Here is a 4,625-nt window from a genome sequence, read left to right as displayed (position 1 = left end):
TTGTTGATAATTATTTATAAGAAACATGATTGGCATGAGCTAAGGCCTGTAACTATCTTGAAAAAAACCAATAGTGGTGAACTTATTTTTTCTTGAGACTTCAGAGTGATCATTTATGGTTGGCTTAGACCCCCCATTACTAAAAATGGTAGAAATTGAAAAGTTAGAGTCTTATCATGTCATCAAATCCCTAAACAAATGATTTTCCCAACATATAGGAATCAATCTAAGAACACAATCTTGTGATTTAGAGAAGAATAATCTTTATATTGGATAAGTCAAAATGACCACCACTCACAATTATTTTGAATTTCTTTCTTTAATAGATATCACCCAAGGAAAGAAATCTATGATGTCATCCTCCTTCACTGTGCTATTTAAATCCTTGATTTTACTTTTCTTTCTATGTTTTGAATTCTAAATTTTTAATTTGGAATCAGTCCATGCTGTGTCATCAATCCATGGGTGGAATGATTAAATAGATGGTGTATAAGTGGCCTAGAGTTTTTCTTTGTGTAGTCTACAATTTGCAAATAAGGATTACGAGTAGTATATCTTGATGGTGTAAGTGGTTGTGGCTGAATGTGCCAGCAGTGTGGAATTCTTATAAGTTTTGAATGTGATGGAAGCTTTACCAGATCAATTGGTGTGGGAAGTACTGCATCGGATTAAGAACACATCAGAATGAAATACTTCTTCTCTAATCTACAAAAAAAATTCTCAAATTGAGAAGGAACAATGGGAATACTCGAGAGTGTGATGTGGTTTAAGCCCAACAAATGAGGCATTATATATCTACACTTTTTATGTGGTTCCCTAACTTAGCCAAATTGGGTATAATGTATTTTGGATGGATGTCAAAGTTAGATAAGCAGTTGCACAATCAAGGCCTAAAAATTATTTTCCAGCTGTCTTAGTGAACTCTTAACCTCTGCATGTTTATTACTAATGTGGGTCCATGGTATGTCGATTCTTGTAAAGGGTTAAAGTATTGAGGTTAAATTTTACTCCAAGCATAACCAGTTGTAGAATATTGTCTTTAGTTGTAGGATGCAAAAATTTTTTGATGCTTTATCTAACCAGATGCCTCAATGTGAGTAGTGTACAATGACTCGAATATCTAGGTAGGCTTGAAATTTTGGAATATTTGAAAATCAAGAAATTTTAGGCTATTGGAGAGCATGATTTGGCTAAGCCAGATTGGGGCTGGAGGAAGCTAAAAAGACTACAATTTGAGGTTGATACAAATTGCATTTATATGAAAGTGTATGGTCGTCTAGCTGTTAAAAGATGGCAGAGATAGTGTAATTTCTAAACTTGGGATGCACGTGCCTTTTTAATATTTTACCATTCTATTTGTATGACTTCCAACAATTAATTTTTGGTCCTAAACTTCCACCCATTCTATTCTTGAATCTTACTAGACTTCATTTGAAATATATTGAGATGTAAAGCCAAAGCAGTTTACTCTTTACTTATTTGAAACTATAGTATATACAAACATATATTTGAAGATCAATCATTTAGAAAACATAGAAAATGAGATTTTCACAGTCTACATGAGTGGGAGTGATTTTATTATTATAAAACTTGCATAATTCCAAATAATTCACTATAGATCATAGATCCCTACCCATTCCCATTCTTAGTGGACTTCATTTAGCACATTAAAATATAATTAAGGAACTCAAATAGTTTACTGTACTTGTTTGAAAGCATATAAAATATATGTGTACATTTTTGAAGATGAATGGAACTTCGAAGGATAAAACCATTTAATTATTATTATTTAATAAGTGTCAACATAACACATGTATTAATTACATAGTTTCTCACAAAAGAATTTCTTATTCCAAACTGTCAATATGCCAAACTTGCAAACTACAGGCAAGATAGGCATTGTTCATATGGAATATATTAAATCTACAAAGCATTAAAGAAACAAACACAAAAATACACACCATCAGCATAATGTATTAAAATGAATGGGGTATATGTTTCCACATATTTGTGTTTTTTATATACACACATACATCTTTTGCCAAAAATAAATGCTCCCTGTGGGATGCCCACTACTCGCAATCAAACCAATCAACCAATAGGAGGTTTACCACATATCTATGTCATGTTATAAAGCACCATGGAGATGTGCAATAAACTAGTGGTCTACACATCCTCTCAAAGAACACCATTCCAATATGTTGTGGAATTACAAGGGGAATAAAACCCCCAATCAAAATGATTCCTTTTTATAACAAAAAGTGTCTAAATTGGCTAAAAGCTAAAAAATGTATTACCTTCACTAATTTGAACCTTAAATACAAAATTTTATTGTTCTATGATAGTTCATAGTGATACTACAGGATTTTGAGTTAAGCCAGTGAAGCTTTGAAATTATTTACTGAAACATTAAGGCTCAAACCTTCATGATGGACCACTCACTTCAAAACTAAGCTTACATGAGGCAAGTAACAATACTATTGATGTCCACTAACCTAGTTTTTTAGTCCTTGGAGGATTTGAGTCTTGTCAATTGCCTCATTATCCTTGGTAGACAACTTACGTGTTTTCTTGTAATTTATCAAGCTTTGTAAAAGCTTCATGCTGATTTGTGTATTGGGGGGAGGGATAATAATTTGATAACTCTTTCCTAGTAGTGTACAAAGCTGCAATACTTGTCATTAGAGTTACTTTAGATTTCTCAGTTCTCATCCTGATGAGAAATCCATTAAGATTGATAGATGAGAGTTCGAAAACCATTACACAAATGGCTCTGAAATAGAATCTATTAAAATAGCATTCTTAGATGGAGACTTCCCTTCCATGTCTTCATTTACCCTCATAGGTATCCTTTATTTGACTGAAGGATGCCCAATCTGGGTTTTATTGTTTAACCATGTATATTCATTCAATAACAGTGGTATGGAGGCTCTCTATTCAGCTTGCTTTCTGAATATCCAACAAACTATACAATGCCATGAGATTACCAATGAGGGGTTGCAACTTGTCAAACATTTCCCTTGCCTAGGTTAGAATTTCTTACAAAGCTTTTATTTAAATTACAAATATTTTGACACAAAATGAAAAAGGGTTTAATGTGCAAACAATATACTCTTTTCTATTAATATTTTCTTGTTTAAATGAAAAGCTTAAGTTGGGTCCAGTTCATTTTTCATATAAGTACAATGGACTCATCAGATGCTGAATATAGAATTTTCTCTTTTGTTGTATTCCTAGTTAGATAATATTTTGATTGTAATTATTAGGTGTGACAAGACTGTATCTCTTGGATTGTTGACATGAATACTAAACTTCTATTCTCATGTTTTCTTTCACCAGAGATGTTTTTGTTCACATATTTCCATGAATTTTTGGACAGTTAAAGTGCTACAGTAGTCACTAAAAAGAAAAAGGATATCGATATAAGGTATGTTGTATTTTTTTTTTATGAAATGGACCTTGTAGGATTTACTAAATTATATTCTTTGCTGATTTACTAGAACCTCATACAAGTGATAAGTTCTTTTAGAATATGTAATTGTTTTGATAAAAAATGTAGATCAAATCTTTATCTATTGTACTCTGATATGTTGCTTCTAAGTCAAACATCTTGCATTAGAATTGCAAAGAATCATATAAAAATTGTTTGTTAAATCCTTCCTGTGTCTACAATAAGGATCCTTTTGATTGGTTGCATATTAATTAGTAGAAGCATAGACTGGTTGTCATTGCATATTCATCAACAAATGTGTAGGTTGTGACCAAGTTTTAATAGAGAGTGCTTTTGATATCAACAGAAGTATTTGAGTTTGGACAACTTCAGACCTATTAGTCTGTGCAACTCTCTCTACAAGATCATCTCTAAAGTTCTCACTTTAAGAATGCTCAAGATATTGCCCATGATAATCTCGCAGCATCAATCGGGTTTTGTTCCAGGGAGACAAATTTTGGATTCTGTCCAGATGGTGCATGAAGTCATCCACTCTCTTGAGGCATCCAAACGGGAAGGTATGCTTCTCAAACTGGATCTTTCTAAAGCTTATGATAGGGTGGACTGGTCTCTCCTTGGGAAGGTCCTCTCGACTTTTGGCTTTGACAGTAAAGTTTGCAAAATTATCTCTCAATTGGTCTCCACCTCCTCCTTGGCTGTTCTGGTTAATGGAGTCCCTTCTAATTTTTTCAAACCTTCCAGAGGCCTCAAACAAGGAGACCCCCTTTCGCCCATTTTGTTCATCATTTTAGCTGAATGCTTAGGAAGGTTTATAGACCATAGAAAGCATGAGGCTTGTATCAAAGGGATCCTTCCCTCCTCTAATTGCGTTCCCTTCACTCATCAGCAATTTGTTGACGATACTATCTTGGGGGGGGAAGCTTCTGTCAAAGAGGCCAGAGCCCTGAAGAAGATTCTTGATACTTACTCCAGTGGGACAGGTCAGCTGATTAATTGGAACAAAAGCTCACTCTTTTTCACCAACACCTCTGAGTTTAGACAAAGTAAAATCGCCAGGATTCTAGGTTGTGGGGTAGGCTCTTTCCCCTCTACCTATCTTGGTCTTCCCTTGGGATCCTCACCCCCGGAGTCTTTTTGGAATGATATTTTGGATAGATTCAACAGGAAGATGGCT

General features: G+C 34.1%; 1 pseudogene; it reads left to right on the top strand.

The window, feature by feature from the left end:
- Positions 1-622: 622 nt before the first annotated feature.
- LOC149570274 (F-box/LRR-repeat protein 14 pseudogene) lies at positions 623-3,033 on the top strand (annotated as a pseudogene).
- The last annotated feature ends 1,592 nt before the right edge of the window (positions 3,034-4,625 follow it).

The sequence above is a fragment of the Cupressus sempervirens genome, chromosome 3, assembly GCF_028749045.1.
Source record: "Cupressus sempervirens isolate cs-2001-9-10 chromosome 3, ASM2874904v1, whole genome shotgun sequence".
In the NCBI taxonomy this organism is placed as follows: Eukaryota; Viridiplantae; Streptophyta; class Pinopsida; order Cupressales; family Cupressaceae; genus Cupressus; species Cupressus sempervirens.
This window is presented reverse-complemented; position numbering and strand designations above follow the sequence as displayed.